We start from the raw sequence: 21916 nt of genomic DNA on the forward strand, positions 1-21916 counted from the left end.
TAAACTGAAACCGTAAACCCTAGTTGTGAACCCTAAACCCTAAACCCTAAAATTTAATTCACAATCAGAATTTTTTGGTTGTGATTTCACAACCAGACGAATTCACAACTAAAATTTAATTCACAACCAAAATTTATTTTGATTGTGAATTCAAGTAATTGTGAATTTGAGTTTTTAAAGTTTGAATTCATAATTAAAACTAGAATTTATTTTGGTTGTGAATTCGAGTTTTAGTTGTGAATTCATCGATCTGGTTGTGAATTCAAGAACATTAAGTTGTGAATTCATCAAGCTGGTTGTGAATTCAAGAATATTAAGTTGTGAATTCATAAATTTTGTTGTGAATTTAAGAACGCTAAGTTGTGAATTCATATATCTAGTTGATAGTGCTCAACTTCAAATATTTAATTAAATCTACAACAATTTTCTCTATCAATTTTTTTAAATTGTTGCAAAAACTAATTTTTTTTGTGAATATTTAATTGTTGCAGTTCCCACCATATCTTAAAAACACGGTTGAGAGGGGACAGCGGCGCTGCCTCCCACAGCCGCGTCGACTACATCCGTCAGCTTCTGGAGGACGAGAGAGAGAGAGAGAGAGAGAGAGAGAGAGAGAGAGAGAGAGAGAGAGAGAGAGAGAGAGAGAGAGAGAGAGAGAGACTCGCCTAGGAAGCTAATTGAGATCTGGTTCGACAGCTCCAAATTGTTCATCTCCCTAGCCCTAATTACACTTTCCATAATCACTTATCTAGTCAAATCAGAGTCCTTGGTAGATGGCTCCATCAATCCTTCACTTCAAATCTACAGCCCCATTGTCACTACCAATTCCGAGATCTTCAACAGAAATGGCAGAAACATATTGAAGAAGAAGCTATCCAAGCGCGTCGGAGAGAGGATCGATCGGCACGGCGGCGTCACCACCATGTATGGCGATCTAAACGGCAGCGAGGAACCGCCTCCAGCGCCAGCGCCGACGCCGGAGAAGAGTGATGCTCCGCCTCCGATTGCGGATGAACGGCGCTCATACGATGAGCAGAGAGAGAGAGAGAGAAGAGGGGAGAGAGAACAAAAGCGGAGAGAGAGCGAGAGAGAGGGGGAAGACTGAAGAGAAGGAGCGCTACAGAGACAGAATTTGCCCATATTTAAGGAGGGGTATTTCAGTCTTTTCGCGCAAAAAGTGGCTAAAATTTTATGTTTTTATCCTATAGGCTAAATTTTAATTTTGCTATATAAAATAGGCTACTTTAATATATTGACACATAAATCAATTCCCATCAAAAAAATGACCTGTACTTTAACCAATTTTTTTTATACTTTCAATTTTTTTTAGAAAGGTTTTTCTACACGGTTATATTACACAAAATAGATGTTGACAATTAAGAGTCAACCCACCACTTTTATACTTGCGAGTCAACCCACGGTTCCCAATATATATATGGTCATGGTGACCTTTTAATTTGCTTTATTTTATAATCTACTCTTTATTATTTGGAGCGTGAATTCAAACACGCATGAAGAAGTTTTTATATCTATATGTATTGTGTTTTTCTAATGCTTGCACAAAAAAAGAAACAAAAAATTAATTACTACATTAAAAGTATTGAAGTCATGAAGTGCATACCTTTTTATAATATAATACTCCCTCCGTCCCACTCCGATAGGCTCATTTCTTTTGACACAGAGATTAAGAAAACTTACTTTTTAGTAGGAAAGTGGTAGAAAAGTGGTGTGGTCCACACCAATTAAGTACACCTTTTATACTTAAAATGAAAAATGAGCCTATTAGAGTGGGACATCCCAAAATGAAAAACGAGCCTATTGGAGTGGGACAGAGGGAGTAGTACATTATTTGATTTAATACTTTTTTTAAGTAAAAAAATCTCTAAAATTTATAAATATTTTATAAAGTTAATTTTACATCATAATTCAAAGAATTGTACTATTATCCTCGTATCAAGAAGTTCTTTCACTTGTATTACATTAAAACTAAACTAAATATAAGAATATGAAAATAAGGGAACAATCAAGCTATATTCCTTTCCTCAAAAAAAAAAAATCAAGTTATATTCCTTCTAACCAAACTACCCAAATGAAAAGCTGACTTAAAAGAAAGAAAAGAATATTCCTTCGATTTAAAGAAACCAAGAATTGCTCTGCATAATACCAGCCAAGAAACCATCTGCACAATGCACAACTGATATGATTGATAAGTGCACATCAATTACATATCTATTTGCACTGAAGTCATACCACTTCATTAGATAAGAGCATCTGGTAGATCTATAATTAAACCTATCTGATTTACGGTGGGGATTCATTATCGTCTACCTGTGTTCCCATGATTCTTCGATTTTTCAGAGAGTTCTTAGAGAGAAAACAAGAGAAGGGAGTTTTAAAAAGCAGGAAAAGAGAGAGCGTGTCTTTTATTTCATCGTAGCGGATATTTATAGGCATTACAACTGAGGGCAAAACAGTAAATTCGCTTGGTCATTCATTTCGCATGCTAACTATTTGACTGGCTAGGGCTATCATTAGCATATATCATGTCGGTTCCTTGTCCCCTAAATACAGAGCTGGATTGACGGGCCTTCCTCTGACTCTCTTCCTCTGGAGATTTAAGGGTACTTTTCTTCTCGGGCCGGACTTCGTCTTCGTCGCTCTGCTCTGTCTGATGGCTCTGGACTTTCTTTCTCAGGGCAGACTTCTTCTTCGTCGCTCTGCTCTGCCAGGTAGCTCTGGACCTTCTCTCTCAGGGCAGACTTCGTTTTCATCGCTCTGCTCTGTCAGGTAGCTCTGGACTTTTCCCTCTGCCTACTTCTTACAGCTTCTTCGCTCCCTGCTGCTCATCTTTGGTATTCCACTTTGGTATTTCAAGCAAGGCCACGTGTCCTGATCTTAGGACCTCGCATATTTCACCCCTCATCAGCTACTCCCCCCCGGTATGGTCAGACGAGACCATCCAGAGTCTGATCATCCGTCAGCTCTGCTCTTGAAGCTAATAGCTACTCCCCCCTAGTATGGTCAAACGAGACCATCCAAAGTCTGAACATCCATCAGCTCTGCTCTTGAAGCTAATAGCTACTCCCCCTTGGTATGGTTAGACGAGACCATCTAAAGTCTGAACATCCGTCAGCTCTGCTCTTGGAGCTAATAGCTACTCCCCCCTTGGTATCGTGCGCGTACTTTAGAAGTCAAGCATGATTCTGTTGCTGTTTTTGAGCTATGAATATCCCTGTTTTGATCATTTGTGATGTGTACCCTGAGTGCTCTGCATAACATTCTGCTCTGTTTCTTATGCTCTGGCAACCAGCAGTGCCTTCATATCATTCTGTTCTGGTTCATAATCTCTACTTTCCCTGAGTGACAACATTGTCCTAAACTTTTATTCCACCATAACAATGTTGTAGGGCTAAAGAACTCATTTCTCAAAATAATATTTAGCCAAGAATTCGCATCCATAAGCAAGAAAATCAATTTATCAAATGGCACGTTGTTATTCTCATGTATATCCATTATAGGGTAGCCAACAATATATTAATATTTGCTACTTTTCTAATTTAAATATTTTATCATCAATCATAAGAATTATTTCCTTTCAAAAACCACATTAGCCATGAAGTAATAAAAATGAAAAAGCGTGCAAAATCATATGTGGAATGCAAACCAATAAATCCAGAGATAATACGTGCGAGTCAAAATAGTGTTTGAAGTATAGTCTACTTTTGACAAGGACAATAACTTTATCACATTCGGTCCAAAACCCGCTATGAATCCGAAGATAATGCGTAACATTCTACTCTTGTTTCTTTGTTCCGACGACCAGAGGTGTTTACATAACTTTCTGCTCTGGGTTTTAGCGTTTGCTCTTGTTCTGATGCTCTAACAACTAGAGTTGTCTTTGGTTTAGATATTTGCTCTATAGCGTTTGCTCTTGCTCTGATGCTCTGACAACCAGAGTTGTCTTTGCTTTAGCTGTTTGCTCTGCTAGCGTATGCTCTTGCTCTGATGCTCTGACAACCGGAGGTGTCTTAGCTTTAGTTGTTTGCTTTGTAAGCGTATGCTCTTGCTCTGATAACCAGAGTTGTCTCTGGTCTAGCTGTTTGCTCTGTTAGCGTATGCTCTTGCTCTGACAACCAGAGTTGTCTCTGGTCTAGCTGTTTGCTCTGTTAGCGTATGCTCTTGCTCTGATGCTCTGACAACCAGAGTTGTCTTTGCTTTAGCTATTTGCTCTGTTATTTATGTACTTTGGTAACTTGTGCTGTATGTTTGAAATGTATATTCTGGGTAAATTTCTTAGTTAATTATTTTGTTCCTCTTTTGTGTTCTAATAATATCTGAATTTCGGAAAATGCAGGGAGGGGTATCCACTCCCTAGTCCCCCCTCCCCCCAGTGTCGTGCGCGTGCTTTAGAAGTCAAGCACGATTACGAAAAGTTAGTACTTTGTTGTGTAGTATTGAGTACTCTGTCTGGCACTATGCTCTATAATTTTTGTTAATTCCACGGTCAAGCTCTGTCCTTTATGTTCTGTAATTTTTGTTCCGACAAGTGTGTTCTGTACTCTCTATTAGCTCTGTAATTTAACTTTGATAGATTTTGCTATGAAAGTTGTACTCGATAATTATTATTTGCTTTGGAATGGTACTTTGTAACTTTGCTCTTAGTTATGCTCTATAGCTTTGCTCTTAGCTGATGTATCGACAACCATCCGGTGTCGGTTTAGCAGTTTGCTCTGTAGCTATGCTCTGTAGCTTTACTCTTGGCCATGCTCTGATGCCTTGACAACCATCCGATGTCGGCATAGCAGTTTGCTCTATTGCTATGATCTGTAGCTTTGCTCCTAGCCATGCTCTGATGCCTTGACAACCATCCGGTGTCGGCATAGCAGTTTGCTCTATAGCTATGCTCTGTAGCTTTGCTCTTAGCTGTGCTCTGTTTGTAAATATGACAAGGTAGCAAGTAATGAAAATTAAAAGCAACACACGTGTGTTTCCCTAAAACCAAGAATACCTTTTATTACGGGTACCTTGGCCACAGACTTCATTAAAACTCCAGTAGGGAAAAAGAGTATTTGGTCTATCTGGCTTTGAGTATCGTTCAGACGTAGAATTTCTTCAGCATGTTGATGTTCTATACCTGAAAGTTCACCCAATCAAAGCTAAATTGGCATAATATTAATCTCCAAATTTGAGTGGAATCATAGGAAATATTAGCAAAAGGATAAAGAGTTAAGTTACAATTCGCCTCCCAATAGATTAAGACCACGAAGGACGATTATGTGAGCTTGCTATCATGACCTTATTATGCTCAAAATCTAAGATGTTCATCTGGATTCTGTATATATTCAGTGGTACCTGCATATTTTTATTCATGATAAAATAAGAAAATCAGAACCCTCAAATTCAAAGAGAAAAACATGGAAATGTGTTCGGATTTGAGAAATTGAGGACAAGGGTAGAGGTGGTGGCTAATTTTGCCCTTTTCGAATGGGGCGATGGTTGGAAGGCTGAGCTTTAGGTAGCCTGGTTCAATGGTGGCCGGGTTGTGGCCTCTAGGGGATCAGAGCTGCCTCGGTGAGAGCTGACATTAGGCTGTGACCAGAGTTGGTTGTTCAGCTCGGTACCAGAGGAGAGTGCAGATCAGAGCTGCCTCGGTGAGAGCTGACATTAGGCTGTGACCAGAGTTGGTTGTTCAGCTCGGTACCAGAGGAGAGTGCAGATCAGAGCTGCCTCGGTGAGAGCTGACATTAGGCTGTGACCAGAGCTGGCTGTTCAGCTCGGTACCAGAGGAGAGTGCAGATCAGAGCTTCCTCGGTGAGAGCTGACATTAGGCTATGACCAGAGCTGGCTGTTCAGCTCGGTACCATAGAAGAGTGCAGATCAAAGCTGGCATTATGCTAGCTCGGTAGATTTCATATCTAAATTTGTCCTCCAACCTGCATCTCGCTTTATTTTTCCAATTGTAGTAGATCTAAATTTCAAGTAGTTGGGAAGAGAATCAGAGCCCTTCCAGCTGGAAATGAACAGATGTAGCAACCACTGCTCTAATCCTAGTCCAATAACCAGCAACCTTTCTCCCCCTTTGGGTATTAAAGCCCTCTCCTACCTATATATTTCCATCCACCATCAAACAAAAGAAAAGTAGAATTCTAACAAATGCACTAACATTAAGAATTTGAGAGTAAGGGTTCATTGGATTTGTTGTGGCTGCGATTGTGAAATAGCCAATAGCTCATCTTCAATCTTTTCTTAATAAGTGCTTTTCGCATTATAGCATGCATCATACTTGTTCAGGTGTTTTCTCCAAAATATGTGTATCATGTGCTGTAAGAATTCTCGAACACAAAGATTAGTAAAACACAAGAGCCCTTAAAAGTTAGGGCTGTAAAATTTTCTCCATCCCAAGATCATTTAAGCCATTGTAACAAAGAAGATTGGTTTCTTTTATCATCAGAAAACTAATTCCCTGATCCAAGCGCATGTCATCTTCCACCACAGCCAGACATACAATTGCTAAAATTAACAGTCAAACCAGTCAAGAGGTTACTGCATGTTCTCTTACAGGTTCAGTGTCTATCTTTTTAGGTGGACAGACAAAAATGCAATTTATATAAATCATATGACGACTGCACAACTAGCAGATAAGAGCAGTGTACAATCTCTATTTATTTATACAAACTCAAAGCTCCTCAAAAGCATTCTCAGAAAGCAAAGTGATAGTTCGAATCCCCGAGCAACTTGTAATCGGAAGTCCCAAAAGCTAATTAAAGTTAATGGTCATTCAAGTATTAGAAGTCCTCAGTTTTTCCAACATAGGCGTGTAGAATAATAGACCCAAATATTACCATAAGCAACGAATTTGTTCCAAATTATGCAGCAGATAAATACATACCGACACCAGCTATTCACCTTTAAATTTCCCATAAATGTCACCTTGTTGCATAGATATACAGATTTGCTCACAAGACAATCATATTCAGTTATTTAAACAAGTAGAGGCCAACCAACAGTTCCAAAAGAAAGTTTGTTCACTCACTTAAAATAATCAACAAAGCCAGAGTCAATGAGATTCAGATTACAACTGAACTGCACTGAGGTAGGTAGATGGAGATCACCAATTGAATAGAAGATTATCAAACATGATAAGTTTCACCAATCACCACCCTCTAATTGTTCAAATCCTTCCATAAGTTCTATTAAAGAAAAATATGTACGCATGTATAGCAAATACCAAAGTTCACATCACCACAATCCCTTCAAGAAGACCCATATATCAATACGTATGCCCCATTAAATAAAACATATTATAAACATATCATCGTGTTTCAATGTAGACATATAGCCCTAATGTTCAAATAATCGCTCACACCAGACCACCGTGTTGGTGGACAACGCATTTAATGTACTAAAATCTTAGCTCAGGAGAGAGCTCTATCATAACGGATCAGAAACATACCAGGTATCAGTGCAGAGGCTAAGCTACCGGAGTTCAGAGGCTGGACGCAACGACGCATGTCCGGCATCGTGCTTTAGTGGTGTTTCGCCTAGTTTCCTTAGCAATTCTCTTACGCATTCGAGCCTTGTTCGATATCTATATATTGACATTACATCAATGGAAAAATAATCTCTGCTCTCATCTATCCTTCAAAGAAAAATCAATTTGTCAAGTATGTTTGGAATATAGCTAGGTGGTGGGTCGCGAAGCGATGTTTTGATGTTCTGGTAATGGTCGTCTCCTCCGACGAGTTTCGGAGGAAGCTCGCGGGAATAGTCCAGATTGCCGAGTCCCTAGCTAAGGCGGCAGCAGCCACAAACGCCACCATCATCCATGGTACTTAATGCTCCACCCAGCTCTCACCATCACCTCGTAATGTTCAAATAGACCTGAGGCCTAAATCCAAGCAAAAATGGATCCTCGCCTGTAATTCGCTGGGAAACATAACAAAAATGAGTAAAATACAAACAATCATCAGGGTTTGCTATAGTTCATTCGAAATTACTGAAAAATATATGTTAATTTAAGGGTTGTCCCCTCTGCCCATGGTCTGCGAGCCCCTACTGCTCATTGAATCGACGAATCAGTGACTATCCGGGGTAAGTGGGCTGGCTTGACCGAGCTAAATCTCAAAAAGAGAAGCGACGTCGGGAAAGGCTGGTCGTTGTCCTTGACGAACTAGAGAGTGAACATCTGTGGATCAGCGCGAAGCAAAGTGGCGCATCGGCGGGCTTGCCGGAGTCTCTGTAACTTTGATGCAGCGATGTGGGTGGCTTCAGAATCGAAGCTCCTACGAGTGTAGCACTCTTATTCGAATTTTAGCTGAACTTTTCCCCCCTTCTCACCAATCGAAAACCTCGGACAAAATACTAGAAAACTAGTGACTGAACAAGTCATCGGAAAACTAAGAGTAACAGATGATATCAGAATGATTTCACCCTATTTTCACATGAGATCCTCCAAAAATTGGGGATGATTGTGGGTCTAATGACTGAACGAGTCACCCAAATTTTAGAAATTAAAGGAATCAGAGACGTGATGCCCTAGGAGATGGTGATGAGTCCAGATCAGAGCTGAAGCAGCTTGGAGATGGCGACAACCCCAAATCGGAGCCGGCGCGGATGGATTTAGATCCAGAGATTTTAGGAATTCTAGGAATGGCCGTGAGTACCCATGAAATAGATATCACCGGGATCACATTTTTTGATGAGAGACTTTTTCCGAAAACCCATAATTGGGAGGAAGAAACACCCATTTTTTCGTTGTTTTTTTTCACCGGAATCTGGAAAACCTTCCTCTAAAATCAACAGCCAAAATTCAAAACCCTAATTTCTCTCACGTCTTAGCTCAATTTCCCACAGACGGCGCCAATTGGTAGATCTATAATTAAACCTATCGGATTTACGATGGTGATTCATTATCGTCTACCTGTGTTCCCATGATTCTTCGATTTTTCAAAGAGTTCTTAGCGAGAAAACAAGATAAAGGAGTTTTAAAAACCAGGAAAAGAGAGAGCGTGTCTTTTATTTCATCGTAGCGAATATTTATAGGCATTACAACTGAGGGCAAAACAGTAAATTCGCTTGGTCATTCATTTCGCATGCTAACTATTTGACTGTCTAGGGCTATCATTAGCATATATCATGTCGGGTCCTTGTCCCCTAAATACAGAGCTGGATTGACGGGCCTTCCTCTGACTATCTTCCTTAGGAGATTTAAGGGTACTTTTCTTCTCGGGCTGGACTTCATCTTCGTCGCTCTGCTCTGTCTGGTGGCTCTGGACTTTCTTTCTCAGGGCAGACTTCTTTTTCGTCGCTCTGCTCTGCCAGGTAGCTCTGGACCTTCTCTCTCAGGGCAGACTTCGTTTTCATCGCTCTGCTCTGTCAGGTAGCTCTGGACTTTTCTCTCTGCCTACTTCTCACAGCTTCTTCGCTCCCTGCTGCTCATCTTTGGTATTCCACTTTGGTATTCCAAGCAAGGCCATGTGTCCTGATCTTAGGACCTCGCATATTTCACCCCTCATCAGCATCAATACTTTCTTCTCATACTCATGGCTCCTAGTCTTGCTAGAGAGCCCAACACATATAATTCATAGTAAATACTTCACTGAGATTATCAAACCTTAAACATTCACTACAAATGCAAACTCAGAAAGAAGATAATTATCAAATTAATACTTCAAGAAAATATTCAAAAGCTTACTGGGGATTCTAGCATCAGCCACTATGCAGTGGAACCTGTGCACTAACCAGAGGTGGGAAGGCCCAGGGATACAGACGGATCATTAAAATATACTATATCTTATGCATTGATGGATCATTTATGCATTAAATATATATCTTAAACTAAAAGATACATGTATATGTTTATTTATACGTATGAGATGAATTTCCCTAATCGATTCCTTCTATCAATATTGTGACACCAACAATATCATCATCGATCGAAAAGTCACAACGAAGTGAAAGGAAAAGTCCCATATGCACCATCATCTTTGTTTTGAAAAATATACTCTAAGGAAATATATATCAGAGAACACAGCTCATTAGTACTATTGTTAGACCCTTGAGAAGCGAGGTCCGAGACAAGTCGAGTCCGTGCGACGTGCCTCGGCAGATTGGCGCAAAGTTGTTGAGAAATGGGGCAACGGAGCCAAGTGTTGATGCGAAGCAACACATTGTGCGGGTGAGTACCGGGCGAGACACGGATGGCCGATGTTGAGTGGCATTGGGGGAAGAGCAGACCAGAGCAGAAGGTCAGAGAAGACTAGAGTAGACCAGAGCAGACCAGAGCAAAAAGTCAGAGTAGACCAGCTCTGGATGTCAGAGCAGACTAGCTCGGGAGGTCAAAGAAGACCAGCTCTGGAGGTTAGAGCAGACCAGCTCTGTAGGTCAGAGCATACCAGCGGGAGGTCAGAGCAGATCAGCTCTGGAGGTCAGAGCAGACCAGCTCTGTCGGTCAGAGCATACTAGCTCTACAGACCGGACCAGAGCAGAGCGGACCAGATCAACTCTAGATGTCAACTCTGGATATCAGCTCTGGAGATGTCAGTTATGAGGCGGTTTGTGGGCTGAAGACTGGAGTTAGTGGGCAGTTTTGGCTGGGATAACTGCCCACAACGTGGATGCTCCTGCTTGGTTGTCCCGACGATTTTGCCTAGTGATGGGGGTTGTCCATCACATTTATACATTGTAATTGGCCGTGAACATGCGGTGTAGAGATTGTGCGCGAGCCTTGAGCATAGAGATAGGTCCTTGTAATTTTATTGTGGGAATAAAATTAAAGGTTGGGGCGTGGTGTCCCCGTAAATCGTTGTGTATAGCTTAAGGTTGTTCATGTTGATGTCCGCTGCGTGTGAACTTTGATTTGTGCATATTACTTTCGAGAGCCTCATACATTCTAAGTGTCAAACGAGTGTTGGTGAGGAAAGAAGCTGGTCGGGTTGCGGAAATCCGACGCTGCATGGGGCGAAAAATTCTAGTGCAAAGAAAACCCTGTGACATTTGGTATCAGAGTCAGGTTGGCTCTGGTGCGTGTTGCGGCCGTTGTGGAGATGGTGCAAGCGAGAGAATTTTCTGCTCTCGAAGAGAGGGTGCTGAGGTTGGAGACGGTGCTTGGGAGGACCCCAGAGGTCTCAATGTCAACTGGACTTGAGATCGTCTTTGATCAGATTGCTGTGATCAAAGAGTCGGTTGAAGTGATACGCAAATCGGTGGAAGACACTCCTGGATTTGTTGAAGGTCGGATCGTGTCGTGTGAGGAAGAGGTGTCTACCTTAATGCAGGCGGTCGACATCAAGATCGAGGAGCTATTGGACGAGTTGCGGCTCGTGAAGCGAGTGCTCAGAACGGTGGAGCAAGGCAGGCCGGTTCCGAAGGTCCGTGTCCCGGAGCCCAAACCTTTTGAGGGCGCTAGGAGTTCGAAAGAGCTCGAGAATTTTTTGTGGGATATGGAGACGTATTTCAAGGTGTCTCATGTGCCGGATAATGAGAAGGTGTCGATCACTAGCATGTACTTGATGGGTGATGCGAAGCTTTGGTGGCGTTCGAGGCCAAGTGTTGGTGCTGGTAGCGATCAGTTGGAGTCTTTGACGTGGGAGGCGTTAAAGCAAGAGTTGAAGGAGCAGTTCCTTCCGGGTAATTCCTCGTGGCTGGCCAGGGATGCGTTGAGAAAGTTGAAACACACTGAATCTGTCCGTGACTATGTGAAAAAGTTCAGTTCGTTGATGCTGGACGTGAATGACATGTCGGAGGTGGATAAGTTGTTCAATTTTTTGGCAGGATTGCAGCCGTGGGCTCAGGCCGAGGTGAGACGGCAAGAAGTTAAGGATGTGCAGTCGGCCATAGCTGTTGCTGAGGGGTTGGTTGATTTCAGGCCGGTTGGTGATTCCCACGAGTTTGAGAGAAGGAAGGAGGACTCGAAGAAAGGGAAGGAAAATGAGAAGTCTGGCGAGGAAGTGGCCAAGGAGCCGGAGATGGCAGCGTCAAAGAGAAACTAAAGATGTTTCATTTGTGAGGAAATGGGGCATCGTATGAGGGACTGTCCGAAGCGGGTGAATGCGATAGGTGCTAAAAGTGCCAAAGACAGCGAGATCGGGGCTAGGATGAGTCTGTTGCAGTTGATGTCTGCAATTCAAGTTGAGTCCAAGAATGAGGGCGGATCAAATGGTGGTGCGGAAGAGATGATGGATCCGGCCATAATTTGGTTCGCGAGCATTCGTGAAAAGGAGCTCAAAGAAGGGGGTTTAATCCCATCAACGACAAGGACGTCGTCGGGTTTTGGTGGGGGTGGTTTGTTAGACCCTTGAGAAGCGAGGTCCAAGACTCGTGCGACATGCCTCGGTAGATTGGCGCAAGGTTGTCGAGAAATGGGGCAACGGAGCCAAGTGTTGATGCGAAGCAACACATTGTGCGGGTGAGTACCGGCCGAGACATGGATGGCCGATGTTGAGTGGCATTGGGGGAAGAGTAGACAGCAGACCAGAGCAGAAGGTCAGAGAAGACCAGAGGAGAAGGTCAGAGCAGACCAGAGCAAAAGGTCAGAGCAGACTAGCTCGGGAGGTCAGAGAAGACCAGCTCTGTGGGTCAGAGCAGACCAGCGGGAGGTCAGAGCAGACCAGCTCTGTCAGTCAGAGCATACTAGCTCTACAGACCGGACCAGAGCAGAGCGGACCAGATCAGCTCTGGATGTCAACTCTCGATATCAGCTCTGGAGATGTCGGTTATGAGGCGGTTTGTGGGCTGAAGACTGGAGTTAGTGGGCAGTTTTGGCTGGGATAACTGTCCACGACGTGGATGCTACTGATTGGCTGTCCCGACGATTTTGCCTAGTGATGGGGGTTATCCATCACATTTATATATTGTAATTGGCCGTGAACGTGCAGTGTAGAGATTGTGCGCAAGCCTTGAGCATAGAGATAGGTCCTTGTAATTTTATTGTTGGAATAAAATTAAAGGTTGGGATGTGGTGTCCCCGTAAATCGTTGTGTATGGCTTAAGGTTGTTCATGTTGATGTCCGCTGTGTGTGAACTTTGATTCGTGCATATTACTTTCGAGAGCCTCATACATTCTAAGTGTCAAACGAGTGTTGGTGAGGAAAGAAGCTGGTAGGTTTGCGGGAATCCGACGCTTCACGGGGCGAAAAATTCTAGTGCAAAGAAAACCCTGTGACAACTATTGTATTTGAAAATGCACAATATTGCCAAAACATGTCAATAGAAAGAAAAAAAGAAAATTAGAATGTGAAGTGCAAAGAGAAAGTCAGACGCAAGGAAACATAGATAAATTACATTCTTTTCTATTGAAGGGACTTTAAGAACTTTCTTGTTGACTGCAAGATGACAAACAGAGCAATCCTAAGAAATGTTTGGCAACCAAAACTAAGACATGATTTAACTAAATCACCATTATATCTGACTGGTAAATCTAAATATATTGTGCCAGCTTGATAGATCAACAGTTCTATATTTAGAGTAGTCTCCTAGCACCTTTTCTATTAAATAGAGCTTATATTAAAGGGAAAGAAAAAAGAACAAAAGCCCGTGAGAGCACAAAGAAAGCAAACTACGGGCGAGCCTCATTAAAACCTTTTAAGTAAACACCTTAAAAGGACAATGGATAAATTTAAGACTACATCAAATAACAAGAGTGGAAATTTAAAATGCCCACTTCCTTATGTTTTTTTGTAAAAATATCCGCTCTTATTATACAAAACATTCTATGCCCTAAAAGACTAAATTACCCTTAATTGGGTCAACATCAAATGTAATTATATGATACTTTTTACACACTCTTACACACTCATCACTTTCAATGTATTTTTTTACAAGAATTAGTGATGTTGACCGAATTCATGGTTTTTAGTGCATTAAAAATTGTGTTTTTTATTTTTATTATTTGTTTTAAGTGCATGCATGCATGCGAATTTTTTATTTTCCTTTGTTTTTTTTTTTTTTGCCCTTTTTCTGGGACATTATTAATGTGGAGTGAAAATTAATGTGTCCGAGCGTGTGTATGTATGTATATATATTTTTTAACGTTACTATTAACACTATATATAACACTATATATATATTCATATCTTTGAATTGAAAATATATATATATATATATACATAACACTATATATATATATATATATATATATATATATACACTCTAGAATGAGTCCCAAAAAAATCAGTCAAATCAATCTTCCCTCGATTCCCAAAAAAATATATCTTATAGAATCATGCATGTTACCAAAAAATTGTGTTATATAATTAGGCATGAAGCCGATCCATAAAGGACAAAAAAAACTTCCCAATACTTGTATTATTGTATTGGTATCTTGAGACAATCTTTGAAAAATTTTGATTCTCTTTATGATAGACATAAAGCCAATTGTATCGGCTTCACTCTATTTCTTTCTTTTGTCCATATATCTTATAGAATCTACTCCTTCAATCTATATAATATATATTATTAGCTTCCTCATTTTTTTAACTCACCAATATAACCGAGAGAGATAGATTGTTCAAAGCACGGTCGGACACAAGCGAGAGAGATATTTGGAGTTCATTCATCATCCATAACATCTTCTTCACAGGTGTTTTTTTTTATGAAATTCAATAAAATAGAATATTTTATGCCTAAATAGCATCTGTCCGGCCGGTAATTTGACCGAAAAAATGTTTCCGACCAGTGCATTGTTTACCTGAAATGTACCCGACCGGACACATTTCTCTGGGCACTTCACCGGCTGGACAGATCATATATCGAGATAAAATTCTCTATTTTATCTATTTGCATCTTTATATTAATTATTATTATTTTGCTGAATTTAATTTAATTTAATTATATTGTTTAAGTGTTAATTATTGAATTAGTGTTGCTTGGAGAATAGTATTGGCTGGTATGAATTATATTGCAGGTTTATTTTTGAGAGAGCATGCACAATGTGTCCGGTCGTGTATCCACTCGTTTGAATTATCTTAAAATTTGAAAATCAATTTTCAATTAACTTTTAATTATGGAATGCATGCAATGTGTCCGATTGTGTATAAATTACTTTCTGTTTCTTTTTTTAATTATTACTATATTCTTTGTAGCATGAAGCCTACCATAAAATGACAAAATATTGAGTGTTTGTAGGCAAATATTGACCACTTTATTTGTTAAGTTCCAAGGCTTCTTGATTGAATCTTTGAAAAAAAAAAGATTCGCTTGTGATAACTTTATGTTAAGTGTTAATAGTTGATATACACTCCTTTTTTGTCCATATATCTCGGCCAAATCTACTCATTCAATCTAATATATTATTAACTTTCCTCAACCTTTAATACTCACCAATATAGCCGAGAGAGATAAAGAGTTGAAAGAACGGTCGGACAGTGGCGAGATAGACATATTTGGAGTTCATTCACGCGAGAGAATCTGTCCGAGAACAAATCCATGGCAGCTTCATCTTCTCCACGGGTATTGAAATTGAATAAAACAGGTTATTTTATGCCTATAAAGCATCTGTCCGACTGCTAATGTGCAACAATGTACCCGGCCGGACACATTTTTTCGGACACTTCACCGGCCGGACAGATGCTTTATATGCATAAACGCTTCTATTTTATCTATTTGTATCTTCAAATTAATTATTACTATTTTACTGAATTTAATTTAATTGTATTGTTTAAGTGTTTCATTATTGAATTAGTATTGCTTGGAGAATTATATTGTTTAATTTTTAGACTCTTGTTTAAGTGTTAATTATATATATACTGTGTAACAGTGTTTGTTAGTTAATTCATAATTTTTTAACGAATAATTATATGAGTAGTTAATTAATTAATATTTTTTTAACGAATAATTGCTTAGTATGAATTGTTTTATATATATTGCGTGGTATGAAATTATATATGAAGTTAACAATGTTCATTTTGTCGAGAATTAGTATTGCTTTATGAAATTATATAGATGAGATGTTAGTTTGTGCATTTTGATCTAGATGAGTTTCAAATTAGGCATTTTTTATATAGAATTTGTTTTTTCTAACTTTTAACTTTTAAATTGTGTATAAAACATGAAAATATGAATAAAATACATGTGTCCGTCCGGTGAAGTGGCCGAAAAAATGTGTCCGGCCGGTACTTTTGTTTCTGGTCGGACACATGTTTTCAGCCACTTCGACGGCCGGACACATGTTTCTGCTGCATATTTTAATGTTTTTTATGTATTATTCTATTTATATTATTTTTTACTATTTTACTGAATTTAATATGGTTTTCATTTTGTAAATGAATAGGCAGATGTCCCATATCTTCGTCCCGACACTATTGACCAGACGGAGATAACTATCAGCACATACTATAGAGATACTGCTTTTCCGGAGCTGATGCGCACTTTATTTTTGGTCGGCAATGAAGGGCTATTGGGAAGGTTTAGAGTGTCATGTTTTGGCCATTTCACTGATTGGAGACCCGACATGAAGAGCAATAGAGCATTGCACCAGGTTGTTTCGAGACAGATTCTGTCAGAAAACGATGAGATGTGGTTCTTTCTGTGCGGATCACGAGTCATCTTTTCCCCTGCAGACTACGCATTAGTGACTGGGCTCAATTTCGGTCCAACGATATTTGATGTGACATTACAGCACGACTGCAGTCGCATGGAGGCCTACCGAAGAATTTGCGGTGGGCGAACTATGACCATACACGCGCTCATTAAACGCGTGTGCAATTTGGATCGTCGAGTAGATGATGATGATGAGAGCCTGTACCTTCGTGCTGTCCTCATGTGTGTGGCTTACACCATTATTCTTGGGTTGGATACGCGTGTACAGCTGTGGCTTTGGATGTTGGTGGATGATTTGGATGCATTTGATAGATTCCCCTGGAGCGCGTGTTCATATAAAATGTTATGCCATTATACGACAGAGTTAGGAACCGGCGAGAAGTATCACTTCTACGGTCCTTCGTGAGCTTTATTTGTTTGGGCATTGGAGCGCGTCCTGAGCTTCGGACAGATGGTGGCAGCATCTAGTGGTGATCCGACAGCGCACCCAAGATGTTTGAGATGGACTTTTAGGGGTAAGCCTCGGCTTCACGGTTTACGAGATCTATTTGAGGGACAAGTAATCAGTTATTTCAAATTTAGTGTTTCACTGTTACTGGTTTTTACTTATGTTCTAAAATGTTATCTATGTTGCTTTCTAGGGTGGTGTCCTGGATTTGAACCCCGATGAACATGAGATGGAGAGTTACTACTTCATATCAGCGCTGACACCGGGCGAACTCTCGATGAGATTCAAATCCCCCGAGAACCCATTAGCTCGGGGTGTCCAATTTCCACAGCACACCAGAGCCCGTATTGTGGAGGAGCGCGGGAACGAAGAGGAGGTAGCTAGACAACCTCGTATAACTCGTAGCCAGAGTGTTCGGGCCCTGTGAGGGATGCTCAAGTGTAACACCCTGTACTTTTCCTCATGTTGTGAGATAGTGTCTAAACACTATTGAGAGTACTGAGATGTCGAATTACGAGACTACTTTTTTTTTTTTGAGCAGATAAGACAGATTGTCTTTTAAATAGAGATACGAGTGAATAAACCGATGATGGAATTAGAGTGATGAGATTTGAGAAATGAGTGGAGATAGAGATGCTGATTGATTTTGAGCTGAGATTTTATTTTATTTCCAACTACTGGGAATAGAGTTACCGGATACTGAATTGTTAGAGATTGACTGTCCTATTAAGAAAAATAGGAATACTGGGTTGGAAATAGAGTCGAGGAAGAAAGAGTGAGAAACCTTGATATATAGAGTCGGTCAGAGAGACGTCTAGGTTGTCTGTGTTGCCGACTGTTTTGATGTGACGTTATGTGAATCTACGTGAGTGATTGATATGTGATTTTTTTTGTGACGTGTGTCAATATGACCATATTATTATGATTTTTATTTGAGACCTTAGCACTTGGAATTTTTATTAAGTTTGCAAAGCGAGTACAGTTTATTTTTACCGGGAAATCAAATGGTGCCGGTTTATGGAAAATTTTTCCAAGCATATATTTTTTTTTTAAATGATTTTTCCCACGAAGAGGAATATTATAATTGAGTGAGTGCACTAATATTAGTGCTATAATTATTTTATTTTGGTCACATGAATAATTATACTATGGTATTTTATTAATGAGTGACTTTACCATAGTTTTGTGATTTTATTTGATCACCTTTCACACACTTTATTTAATTACCCATACCATATGTTATATGCCTTAAATGACTAAGTATAGAAATTGAGAGAGTAGAGATTGAGAGTATATTATGGAGAGTGTAGAGATTAGAGTGAGAGAGAGATTAGAGAGAGAAAGATCATCCATTAATTAGCAAATATTTTCTAAGATTTGCAAATCTCCTTTAAAGATCACAAGATCAAATTCAATCTTGCAAAGCCAAATCTCTCTCTCCCTCACTAAAATTTTCGGCCATCTCTCTCTCCCTCACTTGAATTTTCGCCCAACACACACATTCACTCATCTTCTTCATCTCTAATTTCCACCATTTTCCTCCATTGATGGAAACCTTCGAAGCTTCCTAAAATATCACCAAACACTTCAAATCACTCTAATATCCTCCATAAACATATTCTATCCACTTTTAATCAAGAGAATCCTTGAAGAAGAAGCTCCAAAGTAGAGTGAGAAAGTGAGAATTTTGGTGAGAACTTGGGTAAGTGGCCATGTTTTTCTATAATTCTTGTTTGAAGGATGTTGTGTGGGTGTATTCTTGAAAGATGAAGCAAGAAAATCACCCCTCCCTATTTTCCTTAATTTTCGAAAAAAAGGGGTCTTCACCCCTTCAAAAAATTTTCTTTTTCTTTTCTTGATTTGGGGTGAAAAATGAGAGTTATGTGATGTGTATTGATGTTTGATATATGTTGTAAAATATGTGTCATGAGATGTGAAACTTTGATGGAAGTTAGTTTACCCAAAAATGGGAAATTTTGAGTCAATGAGTTAAATGATGAATTGATGATGTAAATGAGTCTATGAGGTGTATATGATGATGATTGATGGATTAAATTGAGTATATGATGTCAAATGATGATTTTGATATGAGTTAGTTTACTAAAATTTGGGTTATGTGTATATATGCCCTTATATGTAAATTGATGGTATAATTATGTGAGTTTATATGATTAAAATTGATAGATATATGATGAGATTGAAGATCCATGTGAGTTTATAAAATTTCAAAGAGTTAGTTTAATAAAAATTGGACTTTCTTGTCTATGTGTTTAATAAGTGATTTGGCTTAAGATATGTGTGATTGAGCATGATGTTAGTGTATAATTATGTTTGATTAAGTCTTTTGTAGGCTAAGTAAAATTTTGACTTGAGTTAGTTTATGAGAGTTTTTGAGTTTTCATATTTTGAGAAGTCAATAGTTGATAAAATGTGGTCTATTTTGATCTATGACCATTAGGTGAAAGTTGTCATGCTTTTGTTGAGAATTTTATTTTGATATATGAGTTTTTCACTAGAGTTAGTTTATATGATAAAAAGGGAAATATATGTGTAAAATGAGTTACATGATGTATGAAGTCAATAATGAATGATTGAGTGTTTTTGAGCATGAGATTGAGAAGAGGATTTACTTGATACGTTTGTAGAAACGTTTTCCTTGAGATTTGAGTAAGATGTAAAAGAGGAGAGTTAATTTGAGTATGATGAGTATTTTAAATGTTTTTGAGTGTTGTATGTGTTTAAAATGAGCTTTGATTGGTTTTCTTTGAAGGAATGTTGAATTGAGCATTTAAGAGATTGAGATGAGTTTTTGGTGATTTTTCGTAGGCTACTGACCTACTGTGATCGACGGGTTGTCGATGTCTAATGGCTTTGAACATTTTACAGCATGTCCCTACATGAGTCTTAAGCATACCGATAAAATTTCAAGTCATTTGGACTTGATTTACTATTTTTATAAAATGCAAAACCAAATCTGCACATTTCTACCGGGAATTTCAGAGAACAGGGGACAAAGTCATTCATTTCAGTAGCTTCCTGTGTGATCTAGCTTTCCAAAGTTTTATGGTAACAACCTTACTGTATGGGCTAGATATACACCAAATTTGAGCTCCGTTTGACAACGTTTACTATTTTTCAAAAATCAATGTTTCCGATTGCTCAAAACTGCCGAATATGGTAGACCGTGGTAAAAACGCCATATCTCCCAAACCACTTGGAGTTTCTGACTCTACTTTTTTTAAATGAAACTAGACTCAAATACCTTTCTTTTGGTATGGGTCTGGAGTCCAGGGGATGTCGGAGTCAGAACGTGTTAAATTTTGAAGTTGAGTCAGTGGAAAAACAGAGCATGTTTTGTTGATGTTTGATTGTATTCTCTTATGTGCCTTATGTGATGGTGTTGCCTAAGTGTTTGAATGAGATTAGACGAGTCTTATATGAGAGATGAATCGAGACTTAGAACCATGATTTTCTTGAACCCTATCCTTGGACTTAAGGATTTGAAATGAGTGAAGAGTTTATGTAGAGTTGATTAAGAGATAGAATATAAGATAGAACATGAGTTAAGGCATGAGATTTTGCCAATGAGTTTCTAATCGAGATTCATTTTCTGACATGAACCTTCGATGATGACGATGATCCCTGAAGACACAAGCAGAGCAAGGAAGTAAGTAACTCCGCTTTGACGGGAGTTTTTGAGTAAGGTCTTCAGGTGGGCAATATTTTGAGTATATGTTTATCATATGAGCTTTCTAAAATGATGTTATGATGTTATGAGCTTATCAAATGAATTGAGATAAATGATGTTTGAGAACTGTTTGACTTGCCAATTTTGATGTTGAGCTTGTATGTTACCCTCTACTGATGAGATGAGATGAGATGAATTGAGTCCTGCCACAAGCAGGGATTTTGTGCACAGAGGTGACTGTGAGCCGTCTTCGGGTCGGCCGGTCACGGTACTTGAGAGGGAGGCCTACTTCTCAGTACCTTTGATGATGAGTAGTGGATGTGGTACATACATGATGAATGTTTAAACTGCGCAGTTACTTATTTATGATGTTGATTATGAAAACTGCATGCACAGATTCATTGATACTAACTTTATTTTCTGTGTATTGCTGAGATGTGGCAAGCTTCAAACTTATAGCTCTAAGAGCGCCTTTCTTGTTTTTCGGCGTTTGCCCACTGAGTTATATACTCACGCCCTGCATGTATTTCTAAATGTGCAGGCTAAGCGAGGAGTGAGATTGGTCTGGTGCTGGTGGGGGATCGTTAGATGACGTATTTACTTTATCGTATTTCATTTTTTTTTATCGATAAAGTCTTGATGTGAAGTTACTTTGAATATGAATCAAGTAATATACTCACGGTTATGTGTCTCCATACATGTAACCGGTTCGCCTTTTGCTGCGATACTCTGCATATTATGTTTCCTTATGAAAAATAAGCTATACCTGTTTTGTTTTTGTTCGTGAAATTCCTGATAATTAAAAAGTTATAACGACGTTGACGATTTTACCCTTGGGTTCAATTAATAATATTTTCCTTAGCATGCTTTGATGTGAGCTTCCGCATGACGTTCACCTAGTTCTTCTTATCTTTTATTCTTTAAAAATAGTCGTATCGATACTCGTACCCCGCTATTACTAGTGTCGGGTTTTCGGGCTGCGACAGGGTGGTATCAGAGCAGGTCATCTGCTCTGAGTCTATTGCTTGACTAAGTTGAATCTTTGATTACTGGTATCTTTTTAAATTGAGTACTAGTCTAATTTGAATTCTTAGGCTAGTTTGAGAGAGTCAGTTTGAAACGAAACCCCAGCACCCCATCTCCTCCGGCTTAACGAGGTAAGAGGTTGATGTTGTTTCTTATTGCTTTTCTGTTAAAAGCTGAGTTTGGGTTACTAATGAGTTATGAATTGTTTTGATGACGGA

At 39.3% G+C, this 21916-nt stretch overlaps 1 long non-coding RNA gene across 1 annotated transcript; it reads left to right on the forward strand.

Moving 5' to 3' along the window:
* The first annotated feature begins 18499 nt into the window (after nt 1–18499).
* LOC131006523 (uncharacterized) lies at nt 18500–21451 on the forward strand. The gene is made up of 3 exons (XR_009095570.1): nt 18500–18686; nt 20633–20696; nt 21214–21451. It is a non-coding gene; the product is annotated as an uncharacterized LOC131006523 (long non-coding RNA).
* The last annotated feature ends 465 nt before the right edge of the window (nt 21452–21916 follow it).

The sequence above is a fragment of the Salvia miltiorrhiza genome, chromosome 1 (genome assembly GCF_028751815.1).
Source record: "Salvia miltiorrhiza cultivar Shanhuang (shh) chromosome 1, IMPLAD_Smil_shh, whole genome shotgun sequence".
In the NCBI taxonomy this organism is placed as follows: Eukaryota; Viridiplantae; Streptophyta; class Magnoliopsida; order Lamiales; family Lamiaceae; genus Salvia; species Salvia miltiorrhiza.